At 43.3% G+C, this 17,642-nt stretch overlaps 1 protein-coding gene across 3 annotated transcripts in view; it reads right to left on the reverse strand.

Annotated features, from left to right (window-relative positions):
- The window catches only part of AGPAT3 (1-acylglycerol-3-phosphate O-acyltransferase 3), a 72,027-nt gene extending 59,623 nt beyond the window's left edge, over positions 1-12,404 (reverse strand). For 2 of the 3 annotated variants that reach the window (XM_017733301.1, XM_017733299.1), the window contains exon 1: positions 12,019-12,404. The gene's annotated coding sequence lies outside the window, so the exon portion shown is untranslated. Of the gene's footprint in view, positions 1-10,663; positions 10,774-12,018 lie in introns of all 3 variants that reach the window. The other variant, XM_017733302.1, reaches the window with a different exon arrangement.
- Between the last annotated feature and the right edge of the window lie 5,238 nt (positions 12,405-17,642).

A 17,642-nucleotide genomic window follows, 5' to 3' on the forward strand; every position in this document is an offset into this window, starting at 1 on the left:
CAGGAAGAGATACTCAGACTATAAAAGACTACTTACCTCTTCCTTATTCTCTTTCCTTATAGCTGTTACCTTCTTGCCCCTAAGACTCCTGGCCCTCTACCTCCCATATATTTACCCCAATAACCTTGTGCCTCTGACTTATGCAAATTATCTGAAGATTTATTTTCAAGGACAAGATACAGTTAATCAAAGGTGTGGTGTGGCTTATTTGTGTGGTGTGGCTTATTTTAGTTTATTTATCACCGTCAAATAAATAGGAAAAGCAGAATTGTGTCAAAAGCTTCTGCTAGTTGCAGTAAACTTTCATTAGAAAAAAGAAAATAAAGTAGTTTAAGACAGGGTTTAAGACACTGACAAAATTGGGAAGAAAACTTGCATTTTGAAGCAAACAGTATTTTAATTTCCTGCTCTAGAAAGGTAGCTGTTATCTACCCACAGTTATTTTAATTTTTGTATTATGCTAGATCTCTCAACATACTTCATTGAAAAAGCAGAAGTAGGGATGGGGTGGGGAAAGACAATACAGACCTCTGGGTATTAACTTGAAACCTCTCTCCTTTGACCTTGAAGGACTCTGTCTTCCTTCCAGGTACCCCCTACCTACAAGACAAACATGTCCCATCACTCAGCCATACCCTCCAAGTATTTTACTGACTGGCATTGCCTACACATGGGCAGCTCTCTGATCCCAAGGCAAACAGCAGATGGTTGAGGGACTCCAGAGTATGAAACCACGCTCAGCACACACACTGATATCAGATGAATAGGTTTGGTCAGTGACAGGTTATTATTACCTTCATACAGTGCAAATCATCCAAGTCTGAGATTTTCCACAAGGTAAAAGTATGGATCTTCAAAAAATTATAGACTTTCAAAATTTAAAACAGACATGCGCTAATTACCTCAATCTCAGACTGACCTTTGAATATTTGTCTTCAAAGACCTTGTATCACTGCTGCACTGTGGAAGCCAGAATGACTTCCAGGTTAATTTTAAAACAAGCTATTCTGAAAGCTTTTAACTGAGCAAACCCACCTAATCCTTGTATCTTGTTGTGAAATACTTTTCCCTAGTGACTAAAATGTTTCCCATGCAGCTGTGATTTCATTTTAGTCTTCTGCAGAAAACTGAAGACAAGAAAATATCTAGTTTGAATTCAAGGAACCCCTTAATCATAGCCACATAAAATTCACCAAAAAAGGGAATTCTCTCACTGTTGCTCCTCCTCTACTAACAAAAAAATAGTTTATTTATCACTGTAAAGTACCCCAAAGCAAGACAGCAAAATCTTAGTGAGAAATCAGATGCTTTTTATCCTGATTATTAAAAACAAACAACAAAACACATACACTAAGCAAAATGAAGTTGGATTTGCTTAAGAAAAGTTCATCTGTGGCAGAAGGAGCACATCCACTTTATTCTTACTTCCTAGATTAAAAGCTGTTTAGTTCACATGAAAATTCTGAGGCAGTTTCTCTATCTTTTGTGAATTGGATAATCCCTTTTTCAAAATTGATTAAATTCCAGAATAAGCACATCAAGAGAAGTTTGTTCAGAAACGTGCACTGTGAATCAAATGGGTTTTGCCTTTTGGCAAATCTTCACATTTCCTCTACTACTTAATGCCCAAATGCAGCTGTTTTATGCATGTTTTTAGTACTTGGGTGTCAGACTGACCACATACAACCTGTGCACTGAAAGACCAACACACAGCCAGGTATAACCCATTTGTAATTACGGTTGCTCATGTGCCCTTCTGTGCTACTCTGAGCAGACACCATGCAGACCACAGCTGGTTCCTCAACACAGGCCACAAACACAAAGCTCCCAAGGATACAAACAACCGAGGGGGTCACTCCTTGGACAGCCATGCTGTAATCAAGAACACATGAGGGACAAAAATAGCTTCTTTCAGAGGAATTAAGACTGCAATACGACCTCCAGTATCTGCCCCTGCCATAAGAAGGTGGAAAAAGCAACAAGGGAAGTCCAGCAAGAACACATCCAAGTCCCAGCCATAGACAGCATCAAAGGTGGTAGCTAAACAGAGGGCTAAGCAGCACCCTTCGCACTTTTCTAAGTAATGCACTGTACTAGTTTGAAAACAAACCAGTGGGAGGCACCAAGTCAGAATAACAATTTAATGGAAATTAAAGAAAAGGAAAAAAAAAGTAAAAGAAAACCCTGTCAAACTGACAGAGTCAAGGTACAACCTGAGTCCCTGTTAGGCAGGGTGGTGGTAGCAGTCTGGTAGAATGGTGGCTGCAGTCCTCTAAAGCAGTGATCCTGTAGTAAAACAGTCTGCTCTTCCTCAGAAAGTCCAATGGTGGCTGTGTAGCTCCTGTCCTCTGGAAATCCAGTGGAAAGGGTTGTCTCTGGTGTTCAGAGTCTCAGATTATATCCACGATGGGATGCTTGGTTCCTCCCTCTGGGTGGAGCATCTCACAATGGGATAATGAGTCATGAGGCCAAGTGTTGATGAGGCTCATTAACAGAAGATGGTCCGGAGGGAGTTATCTCTGAGTCAGGCGGCAGGACAATGATGGGCCATTAACAGAAAGATAGTCTGGGGGGAGGAGGCAAGGAAACACTGCCCCACCTGATTTCAACAGCTCATGAGCATGGTAATAGAATACACTGCAACCCAGGACATGCACTTTTATGTTTTATATTAACCACCAGTTCTGCAGCTCTCAATCCTTTGCAATCTGCTTTGCCTTCCACCGAGGCCTCTCCAGCCTCTGTGCCATTTCTCTTTACTCAATATTTGCCCTGCCTTCTGTCATCTTCCTCATCATTGCTGAACACCACCACTGTCTTCAGCTTTATTTTGTATCATTCTGCTACAAAATGTCCTTTCCCAAGACAAAGATCAATCCCCTTTATGAGCACAAAAGCATGGGTCTGTTGGTTTATACTGCCTTCCAAAAAAGCCTGGCCTAAATCCCCCATAGGCACACTTGGGATATGGGACACCTGGGTGGTTTGTTATATTCACTCTATCTAGTGGGGCTATCCTCATCCTAAAAATTCTAGGCACCACTGCCTTCCCTCAACAACTTCCTGCCTTGAGATGGCAACAGCTAACAGAGGTTTTGCTAAATTTGCCTTCCCTTCCCCAGCCCAGCAAAGCACAGACACCACTCCAAGTGCAGTGTCCCAATTCCCTCAAGCCCACTCCCCCTAAGGCCTCCTCAAGGAATGTGACAGGAGTCAGAGGCACAAACCTGGACATGAGCAAGATCCAAAGGGTTGGAGGCCCAGCAAAAATGCTGTCCAGGATAATCAACAGGGACAAAAGGTTGGTTGGTTTGAGTGCCACCAGGAACAGAGTGCACACATGTGTGCATGCACAGGCATGAAAACATGGGGAGGGCAAGTTAACCAGATTCAGAGTCCATCAGGAATCTCTTGCTTTTTATTCAGTAGTGTTCTCATGTGAATAAGTCACAGCACGAAGTTTTGTTCCCCTGTTCCACTATGTCTGTTCCAAGACACTGATCACAGCAGCCTTTCTCTGTTGACAAGCGTCTTAGATGAGACCCATGCTGGGGGCTGCAACTTTCTGAGGCAGATGTGGGAGGCTGAAATTACATCCTCAGTGTCCACAGCAGCCACCTGTGACTCACAAGGCCCTGCAGATATTTGCATCCAGCCTTTTGTGCAGGCGGACCCAGGCAGCATGTTCCACCTCAGTCAGGCCAGGTACAAGGTTCTGGCCTGGCAATACCTTTCCATGGCCTGAAGTCAGCAGGACTAGCAAAGAACTGCCCCCACTGTTTATTTAACAGCGGTCCTGCTCAAGGCACCAGTCTGGAATCAATACTGCTCACGCTGCCTGGAGATCCACAGAGGGCACAGGCCCAGATTACCTTGTTGATAACTCCCACTGCATGGAGGTAAAAGGTTTGAAAGACATCCTTGGAAACCCTGACCATAACTACACCCAGATTTGCTCAGCCCACATCAGTTCACCACTTGTAGGGACTGAGGTTCATGAGACTTTACAGGTGACAGTCGCTCTTTTGAGCAAGGCCTGAGCTGCTGAAATTCCATTCAGGGACAGCTGAGATGCTGTACCACAGGGTGGAAGAAGGCTTTGACTGTGCCTCTTGTCAGAGCAAAACTCTGTGCCTATTCCTTATCATTTCAGATAATGAAAGGAATGGCATCCAACTGGGCCAAGCTTCTTCACCGGGCCAGAGAAAAAGCAGCTGCAAAACTTGAGAGAAAGCTCCTTTTCTGTCTTCCCCAAACAACAGGATGTGCAGAAAGGTGAGAACCTGGTATTTTGGGTGTGCTCCTGGAAAGCTGATGGTGAAAAACACGCACCCCCCAACATCACCCTGATCTCGGGAATCAAGCAGGGAATCAGGCAGCAGGTTGCATAGGTCACTCAAATCAGCAGGAGCAGGAAGAGAAATAAAGTTTGTTCCCACAAGAGGCTTACACAGACACCACTGACAAGGAAATGACACTCTAGCATCATCCCTGTGAAACAGGGAAGAGGGTAATTTGACACTTCCTGGAGCAACAGTCCAAGGAGCAGAGATCCAGGGGACAGGTTTCCTCCAGAGAGCTCTGCAGCACATGCACAGGAAAGGCGGCCAGTCGAGGGAGTAGGATACCTCAGATGTAAAGAACATGAAGTGGACAAAGCAAATGAAACTGAAATCTGCTCTCCTGGTCTGTTCTTACTGCACTCTACATGGGGTTAAAGCAGATGCAGCCAGCCAACTTCCCTGGCAAAGGGATTTTCTCCTGTGTGGAGAAGAATCCACAGAGAACAGCTCCAAAATCCCAGCCAAAGCCCAGCATTGGCACTGAGGGGAAGAGAGGACTTCTGCTAAAAAGCATTATGAGAATTATGTGCCATACTGTAGTACAGTTCTATTGCTTGGGGGTTTGTTTGTCTTTATAAACTTTTGCTTCAGCTATCTGATGGACAGGTAAATTTTCAATCTTGCTTACAATATGTACCTTTCTCACTGTGGCTATAATCCCCACAGCTACTAGAAAAAAACAGGGATTAGCATGTCTATTTGAACTACTGATAAAGACAGAAAAGCACACCATACAGTCCTTTGATTTCCAGTTTGAGCAATACCCTGAGTCTGAACATGGGTGTGTTTTCTCCCCCCTTCCTCCTCCAAACATGACATCCAAACACCCAGAGGTTATCAAACACAGAGTAACAGTATTAACCAGCCTCACAGGATATGAATCCCATGGGCTCAGGGCAAATTGCTGTAGAAGCCTGTTTCTTCTTCAGTGGACTCTGTGCTGATTCACAAGCCACACGAAGAGCTCAAGGCAAAGAGACAGGACTCCACTTTGCATGCACCCTGTCAGGCAATGCAGCCACTGCTACTTGAAGGTCTACTCTTAAGCTTGACCAGTGCTGCTAAAAGGCCAGAAGGCCAAGTCTGGTCCAAAACAAGTCAGAGGGTAACCTAATAGGGTCTAAGGAGGGTGGACGACAAGGGTCCAGTCCTCACGATCATTTTTTTGACTTTTTTTTTTAAACAGAACTGTCCTCTTGGGTCCCACATCAGTCAGAGCACTACAGCAAGTAACGCCACCAAGTGCTTTGTTGAACCACTGCTTTCCAAACATTTCCCTTTTCCAGCTTGCCATGAAGCATCACCAGCTCCCACACAAGGGCTCTGCTTCAGACATGCACTGAAGATGTCTCCTACTCTGACCCTTCCTGTCCTTCACTACTCTGGATGAGTACCCAGAACCTACAGAAAGGAGATATCAAAGGAGAGAGGAAAGGTCTCCTCACATCCAGGCTCACCCCTGACATGAGGGATGTGAGGAGCAGTATCTTAAGTCAAGTGTGTGGGGGAAATCCCAAACCTTTATGATTATATTAGAGACTGAAACAAATTTTCAGTAATTTCTTGTTCTGTTTCTTTGCTTTCTCTGCTCCTGCTCTATATGTACAGGCTGGGGGGGTGTGTGTGGGGGAAATCCCAAACCTTTATGATTATATTAGAGACTGAAACAAATTTTCAGTAATTTCTTGTTCTGTTTCTTTGCTTTCTCTGCTCCTGCTCTATATGTACAGGCTGGCCTGTTCTCCAGCCATAAGCACTGGGCCACTGAAATCTGAGAGAAAGCAGATCTCACATGCACTCACATTATCACCACCTAGATGTAAATCCTCAGTGTTGGCTCCCCAATAGAGAAGAACCAGCTGCAGAACAAAAGGAATACATCTCTTTATCAGGCAGTTCACTTCTCTTATAGGGGCTGGACAACAGGGGACAGCCAAACTGGGGGAACAGGGATGAAAGGAATAAAAAAAGGAACAGACTAAGCAGATCTGGCAGCTGATTGCAAAATGGGACAGAAATTATTCTACTTCCAAATGGGATAACAGGACCCTCAGAAAACGTGCAGGATAAATCCTTACCAGAGCTGTACACTAATACCTAGTGCCATCCATTCCTGTTCATGTCTGGACAGTACTCTGAAGCCTGGGGAAAGGACTAATTTGAGCACAGCTCTTCACTGGGCTGATGAATCAGCTTTCCAGTGTGCATTCTCCTTAGGGAGAAAAGGGAGAATTGGCAGAGGACAGCGCTGCAGAAGACAGCAATAGGAGGAAACAGCTGCTGAATTTGATGCAGGAGCAGCCCATCATGTGGCAACATTTTGGTGCAGTGTTCTTGGCCAAAATCCTCATCCCCAGCCAAGCACATCCTCCAGCATGAAAGGAACAAGCACATTCCCTTACGAAATTCACAGGCGTTCCAACTCCAAAATGCTGGCACAGCAAAACCCAGGGCTCTTGGTACTGCACATGCAAGTAACAGCAAGACAGAAAGTATTCTGTAACACATGGCAAATATCAAGGGAAACATATCCATGGTACTATACTTGAGAGAACTGCAACCATGTGCACCCAAAAGCGATGTGCTTGTCACACGCCCACATCTGTATTTCATGAAACCTGAACAAGTCTGAGGATAGTTTTTACAGCACCTTGAGGTCCACTGGCCTTAAGTCTGTATTGTTAACTTCACTCACTAAACTTACAAAAGATTAAATGCAAAATTAACTTCAATTGTTTTCTGTAAAATTACTTTATCCAACCCTTAAAAATCCTCAGAATAAAATAAGAGTACAACACACCAGGTAGGACCTCCATACCCTATACATGCTCACTTCCATAGGCAAAAACATCTCCAGGAGAGGCTGCTGCAGGTAACGGATGCAGAATCAGCAGTTCAATTTTATTCCTCTCTCTGCAAAGGCAAAGAACCATCCCTGGAAGTGTTCAAGGCCAGGTTGAATGGGGCCCTGAGCAACCTGGTCTAGTGGAACATGTCCCTGCCTGTGGCAGGGGGTTGGAGCAAGATGATCTTCAAGGTCCTCTTGCAACCCATCCCATTCCCATGATGATTCTATGAACCATGTAACAAAAAATTACAACTGCAAACGTACATATGCTCCAAGGGCTCTTCACACAACACAATCTGTTCCACCAAGCAATTTTTATACTTTGAGGAACAGAAGTGGGTTTATATTCCTATGCCAGACTGACTGGTCTTCTCCTTTTTCTTGGAAGTAAATAAAACCTTCTCTCAATTCTGTCAGCACAGAGATAAGTATCTAACTTCAGAGAACTGCAAGTAACCCGACCTTTTAATTTTTCTTAATGCTTCACATGTGTCCCACCAGTAGCAGACTAATGTTTTACTTATTTGTTCTTTTCCTGCACAGAAGAAAAGAGCTTTCAGTCTGTGTGAAAGACGATGCCTTGGGCACTCCCCATGGGCCTCTTATTGTTCACTGTAACTTCTTTTTCCTGCTGGCAACTGGAGACTGATTCACCAGATTTCTCTGGTGACAGGTATAATAAGAGACAAGCAGATAACTTCTATTGCATCTCTGGACACCTGCTCTGAAAGGGTTTTCTGTTCCTGCATGCTGTTATTTGAACACATGAATGACCTTTCCAAGGCAAACGCCAATTTTCCACAGAAAAGGCTTGGTGTGACTGTCAAACTGAAGGGTGGTAAAAAAGCACTTGTTCTCCTCATATATCTTCCAGCACTACCTTAATGAACTGAAAAACCAACAGCCTCAAGGACTTATTTCCAGTCCTGCAAAAAAACAAGGCTTAAAGCAAATAGGGCCTTACTGCTGTTATACAAATAAAACTATGACACTATGCCTATCTATGAAGATTATAAAAATACAGAGTCCTGTAAAGGAGTCCTGTTGAAGATTTTTCCAGGTGACCAAAAGGTCTACTTTCCCTCACAAAAGCCTTGACAGGAACCTGGAAAAGCAAAGCAGCAATTTTTTTTTTTTTTTTTAATTCAAAATGCTGAGCCACTGAAAACCAAAGTACACAGCAAATTCCTGAGCCTGGTGAGACTCATGACTTGAGATCATTGCTTCCTCCAAAGTCAGCCTGAAGAGTAGAACCATACTAACAGTCTTCTAGTATTCACTCAGTGGCTTTCAAACCAGCCAGTAACTCTACCCAAAAGGCACAAAAATTACGTCCTGAAGAAATAGTGAAGAGGAAAACATGCACATCAGATTTTGGGACAGTTCTTGAGCTAGGGGAAACAGAGCAGATAGAGAAAACTCCATAGAAGAGGCAGGAGAAGCAACATGAGTAAACAGAGATGCTGGATGAAACCAAAAAACAAAGAGGTCACAAGCCACACACTTCAGCAAAGATCAGCACACCCTGGAACAACTTACCAAAGGCCAGGACAGTCTTAGTAACTAATCATTTTTTAAAATCAAGTTTGCAAGTTTTCCTTGGAGGCAAATTACAGTTTGCACCCAGATTTATAAGACATGGGTTTATCCCTGGGGTAATTCGTACACCCTCTGCTTTTGGCTTGTGACTTGAGAAGCCAAGAGGTGGCTGTGCAAAGGGACTGGGGAATGAAAAAGGGGAAGGGAAGGAAAAGAAAGTAAGGGAAAGTACAGAAAAAGATACAGAGGGAAACAAAGAAACCATACCGATAATGAAGAACAACGTGTAAAAGCAGCCTAAAAAGATAAAGTAAAAGCATGTACGTAGTAAGTGGATTTCTTTTAGTAGATGTGTGGAAGAAAATAAATAGAGTAAGAAAAAAACAATTCTGTGCAGGAAACAATTCTGGGGCTGGAGAGGGGCAGTCGGGGCTATGAGGAAAAGATGACAACTTTCTTTGTTCTCTCAGGTCACTGAGGATTACAAAGGATGACTTTTCCAAGCACAAAATTTCCTGTATCAGAGACAGGGCGCCTGGGTCCAGCTGGCCATGCAACACTCTGACCAGTGTTGAGCTGTGCCATCAGTACACAATGCCACATGACAATAAACCAGAAAAATGCCACACATTCACCCTCAGTCTGACTCTTCCAGGTGACAAATCCCTAGTGACCCCCTGTCCCAAGTGAAATATGGGAGCAGATGCCAAGGCTGGGTCATAGCAACACAGATGCTCTTCTAAACTCGCTTTATTCCTTTCCATGCTGCCCTGATCAATACAGCTGCTGTTCATTTACTTGTTTTGAACTCCATGACAAGGGACAGCAGCGAAACTTTACCTGGACACCAGCTCTGGTGGGGATCAGATGTGTGCAGGCATTGTGATCTATGCAGAAGGAAAGGGGACACCAGGACACCAGGTACAGGGACACAAAGCAAGGGACTGCCCAGCCAGGCTCTTTCTGCTGGCTTCTTTAAGCAACAGCTACAGGATCAAGCAACAACAACCAAATTAAAAGGGTGTGCCATATAATGGTGTAAGTTCAGATCCTTATAGTCAAGAATAGCTGAGGTGGAAAACTGTATAGGACAGATCAAAACATCCTGACTGATTCATTAGCCACAGAGGCTTTAAAGCAGGCTGGTTTGTCTCGTTTACAGCTCTATCAATGAAACCAATCAGCCTCTCTGAACACAGCAAGGAAGTTTATTTAGGGCAGCACAGCAGGCTTCTCTCACCTCTGCTAGGCACAGGATGACAACTTCTAAGGGATGCTGGACAGAGGGATCAATTCCCTCACCAGATCCAAGTTTTCTCTGCTCTAAAAATCATATCCAGCAAAACACACAAACAGAAACTTCCAAGTGGATAAACACTGCATAAAAGCTACACTTACCACAGCTGAGCTCTATCTTAGGCAGAAAAAGGCAGAAAATGCACACAGCAATAGCACACAAAAAGCCATAGACAAAAACTAACTTAGGGACAGTAAGTCTGCTAAAAGTCTTAGGGAAGTAAAACCAGGCAGCTTTACTAAATCCTCTTTTGCTTCCACTGATATGATTCATCCACACAACTTCTACCTGAGACAGAAAAACAAAACACACAAAACCCACCCCCCCAAAAAAAACCCAACCAACCAACAACCCCAAAAGACAAAAACCCCCACAATAAGCACAGATATTCAAAAATACGTTTCCCCTCCCATCAATCCTACAGAGTCTCTTTACAACTCGTGCAATACTACACTGGATCAGCTCAGTGATCCTCACTCCCCACGGGGTGCTCCCAAGCAGTGCTCACTCTGGAGGTATCAGAAGAAACAGAAAAAACCCTGCTCATGTACAGATAGACTTGAACAACTCCATAATGACTCAAGGACAAGGGAGTAATTATTCCTGAGCACTAAAGACAGCTGGCAATTTACTCACATCACATGCAGAAAGACTTGAGCATTCAGCAGCACAAAGAGATTTATTCCTTCTTCCATGTGCCTCTCTCCCTGTGCTTCCAGTCTCTCTGCTCCTGGGAGCTCCATTATCTGTGTTAAAGTATATTACTTTTTAATCTACCTACTGCTTTCCAGATTCATTTCACAGCAAGTTTTTTTAGAATTTTAAAATCAAAGGGAAAAAAAAAAGAAATCACAACATTTGACTACAGGAAACTAACACTGCCCAAATAAGCAAGTTGGTATTTTTTTTTTCTTTCTCTGTATAAAATTTCTAAACACAAAGAAAGGCAATGGAAAGAAAGATAAATGAACAGTCAAATCCTGAGAAACCTGATTTCTCCTTTTCATTTAAATTTGACAGATCTGGGTCCTGCAGTAAGACTGTCTTCAAGCTCCTCCAAAAAGACTCAATTTCATCTACATGTCAGAAGTCTGTTTTCACACCTCCTTGTCAGCCTGAGCACAGGGTTAGGCTTTCCCTGATTCTTATTTTCCAGGTGCCACAGGAGGCTAAAATGGAACAGTAGAGCCACTTCCTACCCAAAGACATTAAAAAGAAGTGAGATGCCTCTCTACATCCATCACATTCATTTTATCATGGGAAGCAAAAGATGTCTCCTTATTATCCTCAGAGGAAACAGAAATACATAAGTAAAAAAAACTTTTCCTAAATGGATGAGAAATTAAAAAAGTAATTGCTGTTTCAGGAATATGGAACCCATAAAACAGTATTAGTAACTAGAGGTTAAAATATTTACTGGCACGTGGAAAATAGAATTCCACGCTTACAGAGCATTCCAAGTATAGCACATTCAGTGGTAAATAGATTAAGACTTCCTACACACTCCAGAGGTGACATGTAGGGCAATTGTAGTGATAGGACAAGGAGTAATGAGTACAAATTGAAAGAGGAGAAATTTAGGTTAGATACTAGGCAGAAATTCATTACTGTGAGGGTGGTCAGACACTGGAACAGGTTGCCCAGGGAAGTTGTGAATGCCCCAACCTCGGCAGTGTTAAAAGCCACGTGGGCCAGGGCTTGGAGCAACATGGTCCAGTGGAAGTGTCCCTGCCCATGGCAGGAGGGTTTGGAACAAGATGATTGTTAAGGTCCCTTCCAACCCCTTGACATTCTATGATTCTGTGATTACTGCTTTTCTTTAACAAGTTCCCAGCTTCACCTTGCCCCCCAGCACAATCATCACTTTGAAACAGCAAATCCCAAACCACTTTTAACAAACTGAGAACCGAGGTAGCCCCATTGCTCTTCACACAACAGGTAACCCTGCAGCACCAAAGAACTGCCTGGCAGATATCCACAGGAAGCCTTACCCACTGCAGGGAAAGCTGCTCCAGGAAGAGAGGAACCACACACCATCCACGTGAGGAATTCAGGCACAGCCAGAGGAGCAGCTTCCCTGACTTCACCAACACCTTCTGCTCGCACAGCTCACCAGAGTCCAGGTTCAGTGCCCCAAAGGGACAGCCAGCTCCACCTTCTTGCCTTCTCCTTAATCCAGGGATCTTTCACTGACAAAGTGCCTGCCCCACAGTATCCCCAGCACCAGGCACGGCTGGCCAGATGCCTGTGTGCTTGCACACCCTGCTGCCTCCAGATGTGTCCAGCTGCACAGATTAGGAAGGCACTGCCTAAATGGCCCGTGCTGCTGCCGAGCAGGCTCGGAGAGGAACAGCCAGTACACGCCGACCCACACGTGCAAACCACCCCTCACGTCCTTCACGGGTCCAGCTGCAATCTCATGTTCCTGAAAATATAAATACCCCTTGGAAAAGGCACACAACCAGGGTAAAGTGCAAAGGTAAAGCAAACACACAGCTGCCCTCTGGACCTCTGACCGGTTTTATTTTTCTATGGTCACAAGGAGGGGTTGTGATTCCTCACGAGTGCATTTTGCCAAGAGCCAGAATTGGCTTTTCGACCCCAGGTCCTGCCCCACTGCCCAGCCCTGACTGCAGTGCTGCAGGCTCTGCTGTCTCCTCCTTCCCAAGCTAAATCCATCTCCTGCAAACTTTACCAGCCCTGTGACCAGTGGTTTGTCACACCACAAAGCACCAGTTCATGACAATCCTCAAACATAATTTGAAACATTTAGAAAGCACAGACTATAGTATTACTTGTCCATTACAATTCTGTAGCACACCATTGTGAGACTCTTTGCTTTTCAGTGTACATACTAGTGAACAGAATATATTCTGACTCATATTCAAAGTAGCAGCTGAATTTTAGACAAACAGGTAAAAATAAACAGAATACCTTCTGAAATCAGACCTATTAACTACTACAGCAACAAGCATTTGATACACTTCAAAGGAAAGAATGTTTGCTTTCAGCAGTGCAATAACCTGGATGAAACATCATTTTAAATGCTGCTCACTAGAGAGATGGGCACAAGTTACTGATCTAGAGGGAAGTTTTCTAGTTATTAATTTCTAGGTTTAAAGCTCTGCTTATTGCTTGATTCTTAAAAACAGCCAACTCTACTCCTTTCTCTTGGACATGGAAAAAAACTAAGAGAAAAGGAATATATATGTAAACTCCCCCCCACCAACTTCTCCCCTTCCATTCTATGCCTTCCCTCCCAGAAGGGTATTTAAAAATAGGAAATACCCAAAATACTAAACAACTGAATCTATATAGACCTATATAAAAGGAGTCATAATAAAACCAGAGTCTTAGTGACCAAGTAACCTGCACCACCTTAATATCTGAGAGGTATTCAGACAACAAGAACAACAACATTCAGAGACTCCTTGAACCTTACCCCAATTTGCACCATTGATGTGGCTGCTTTTCAGAGACTGGACTTTCTCCTACTACCTACACTCATCTTTCCACAGCTCAGGATGGTTGTCATATTTTTTGTTCTAAGGCAGTTTGCAACAACTTTTGTAAGCCCAAACCACTCTTTAGGAATGATGATGACAAAAATGAAAAAACAGCTTCATTCAGGACAGATGAGAATCTTGAAATCAAAAGGACTTAAACATTTATCAGAGTATTATCCTCTGTATAACAGAGGATTGGAAAGCATAGAGGTGCAAGTAATTTTTCCTAGGGAATGACTTCTCTCTTCACATGGCAAATATTTTTCCAAAGCTGCTAATCACTGGAGTTGTTTTATTTTGTTTCTTTAGACCATCAGAGCTACCACAAAGATATCACACAGTGTTTAGTTTGGAAGTACTGTGTTAAATGACAGTGGAGAACTAGGGGAAAAAAAAAAAAACTTCTCACCATACCCATCACTGCCTTACTCCTTCTGCCTTGATCATAGCACAGGAGTTGTATTTCATTGAAATGGGGATAACACTGGGGGCCAGAAATAGAGGAGACAGCAAGCAAGCAGACACTACATAGCTCAGCTGCCTATAACCTATTTAATGCATAATAAAAAACTTGATCTCAACAATAATGAAAGTATTAAGGCTTACAGCACTTGCAGCTCCATAAGTATCTTTCAAGGCAGAGTATTCCTATTCCTATGCATGTGCATTTTGGCAGTGCTCCTTTATTATAGATAAGTCAGAGACCTTAATTTCAGATCACTCTAGTGATCTTAGAGTCTTATAGCCATGAAATTACATCTTGAAGAGAGTCAAATAATCTCATCATGCACTGACCTATGTGTGTATTTGCATATTGGCACTTAAAGCTTTTGGCTTTAAACACACAAGACAGGGAGGCAGGGAGAGAAAAAGATGACTGAGGTTTGAGGAGAAGCCTTCCAAATTAACAGGCTGAGAAAATTCTGGAAATTCTTACCAACACTTACAGCAGAGATCTGGGTTTCTAAACATAGCACCAAGAGATGTTTTTAGATGTTTCCAAGACACATCCACAACATCCACACAGGACTGGCAGATGCCACACCAGACCATTGGGAAGCCAATGCCCTTTCGAGAGTGGTGGCTCCAGGCCTGGAGAAATACCCTAAATTACCTAAAGGGACGTTCAGGTACCCGAGTTGCCAACCACAAGTCTCTACAATGTTTAATTAAAGCAGAGATAATTATAACCAAGTTTAGAACCAGCCTGGGCCCTCCATCCTGTCTCCTTCCAGCCAGTTCTTTTGGTGGACAGACACATGATTTCAGTGTGCAGAAAAAAAGCTGCTCTTTCAGTGTATTAAATATTTTGAATACTTTGCATGGTATCAGTCTGTCTCAAGAAATTTTTGAGAATAGTGACTATGAGAGAAAGAACACAGAATAGAAAACCTGAGTTGCACAGGAGGCAAATAGAAGGTAGCAACAGGAAAGCTCTAGGCTTTCACAACACATCAAGGGATTTATAACACTATTTCCCTCTATTACTTTGTGAGAGATCATGGCAGTTTCTCTCTCTCTTTCTCTTAAAAAGAAAAAAAAAAAAATCAAGCTCCAATATGAAAAAGCATACATTATGAACTCAACCCCCCCCGCCCCCTCAGGTTTTTAGATACCAGACATTATATATATAAACCACCTGATATACACACTTCACGCTTTTGGGAAGTGTTTTCTAACTGCACAGAGCCATCCCGTTCTCCAAGGATACTGTAATTACTAATAGGAACCACCACGATATAGTGAACAAAGGTGACAGTCGCCTTTTAAGACTCCAAGTCCTCTGCCTTAATTTACTTGAGTCTTTTGTAAGTTTACTCTGCTTGGTGGCAAGACTTTAAATTTCAAGTTCATACTAGCAATGAAACAGGTCAAAGCAAAATATATCCATAGCTGATCTACAGAAAAAAACACTATGCCAAGAGGAAATGGTTGTGTTCCCCTTTGGGTTTTATTACTTTCCCCAACACATTTCTGTTAGTCAAAAGTACATTTAATACAAAACAGAAATTAGCGTTCAGAAGTCTGAAATGAAACCATGTCAGGAAAGCCAGTCACTGCTAATGGGAAAGACCTAGTAAAAATTAGTTTGAACACTCCAATTCTTTCAACTTCTATTGTGAGCAATGCCCAGCAACCAAAACATGCCCATACAAAATGAATCAGCCCTGACTGAAATTTGATTTTTGACCCGATTACATTCTTCCTCCCAAAATAACCTCTCATTAAAGAACTAAAAAGGTTGCAGTCAAGAACTGGCCAACAGAACCAGAATCTTTAGTGAGTTAGCACAGCCCCCTCCACACACAGAAACTCTCACTTCCATCACAAGAACTGCAAAACTGTCTGTGCTAAGTTAACAACTGAACAAATTTCAAGATAGGATTTCTACATAAATTAGGACTGTGTCCAGACCCAAGGCAGAAAACTAGGACTCCCAAGAAAAGGAAGAGATAATGCATCCTAAGAAAACAGGCAGCAGCTCTTAAATGGCTGTAAGAGCCCTCCAGAGAGTAGTCTGAGCCTCTTGGCCTCTGACAAAGCAGCACAAAGTGCCTCAGTGGGACACGGGAGAAGAAGCAGCAGAAACAACTCCACAAGTTCCTAGTGGAGAAAATAAAGGAATTTGACAAACAGCACAGTCAATATGTGACAGACCCCAAGGAGCAGTAAGTGAGGCCAGGAGAATGTGCCACAGGAATTTAGAACAGGCAACAGGAGTCCCAGAAAGGAACAGGCTGAACAGATGAAGCTGCACAGCCCCTCCAGCATCTCTCCCTACACACTCCTCTCTTCCAACCCAGACCAACCCCTAGACCCACTGGCTTAGTTCATAGCTGAAATAATGGCATTATCTATCCAAATGTGGACCTGTTACATTCAGGTCTGCTGGTTGCCTACAGATGGATTTGGGAGAGAACAGCAGCCCCCCACCCCACGGCAACATAAGCATTAAACCCAAGAGAACACGGGAATAAAGGCCATTTCCACTCCCTTCATGCTCCTCCTCTTTCCCCCACATACATCTTGTACCAAAAAATGGTTAGAGATACAGGAAAGAAAACCTGATCTGACTACACAGGAAGCACAAAAACGAAAACCACAAAGATGAAGTATTGCTAGTACAATTGCTGCATCTATCACACTGTGCAGCATTAAACTACCCGCTCATTACTGTGATTTGGCAACTGATTCTAAATGCCTAAAAAAGGGCCCTGACAAAACCCACAATAAGTGGGATGAAACAAGGAAGAGGAGGAGGAAGAGGAGAACAAGAGAAAATTATACCAAGATAAGTTGGAGATGCACAATTTCACCTGTCTGAGAAGACCCAACCTCTTCTAGAGAAGACAGGCAAGTTAAAATTTCAAGCAAAAAAACTCAGTGCAGGGGAAAAAATCCCCAGTTTGTAACCAGGCTGTATGTGCTTGATGCTGCTGGAACCTGTTAAACACTACTGCTGCCAGCCAGACACCCCTGCAGAGAGGACCTGTATCAGTGCAGTGCGGCTTTTAATTTGTGTAACAACTATTTGCAGGTTCAGAAGCACACAGCTAATGAGGCCTTGTTAGCTATCCAGAGCAAATATATACCATGGAGTGCAGGTAACTGGCCTTCTGCTGCTCATACCCTCTCTCATATGTGTAATTCCACCAGATTTGTGAACTCCAAACACTACATTATCTGCAAAAGACAGTCTTCCAAGATAGAGGGTCCATTTACTCACAATAACATCCAAAATGCTTCCAGTGGAAAGAATCCCATCTTAACTTTGTCCTGGAATTAAGGCAGAAACACATCGGTGCTGCCCTCTCAGAAGAGCATCTGGTACCTTGAAAACCAGCAAATTATAGATTCCCCCAACAGCTATTGAGTTACTCAGTGGAGGCTCAGTTTATCTTAGCTCTGTCTGCCTCATCTAGGCACAGGCTCCATAGGGAGCGACAGAAAGACTGAATCTCCTTGTGGTCAGCAGGCAAGTTGTGCCTCATTTACATTACAAATACACACATTTTTGAGGCATTTTTCAGACACAGCCAATGAGAGCTCAGCACTGCCAAGGTCACACGCTGGCCATTGCTGGGAAGAGAACTCCAAGAACAAGATGC

This window comes from Corvus brachyrhynchos, unplaced genomic scaffold (genome assembly GCF_000691975.1).
Source record: "Corvus brachyrhynchos isolate BGI_N302 unplaced genomic scaffold, ASM69197v1 scaffold32, whole genome shotgun sequence".
NCBI classification, from domain to species: Eukaryota; Metazoa; Chordata; class Aves; order Passeriformes; family Corvidae; genus Corvus; species Corvus brachyrhynchos.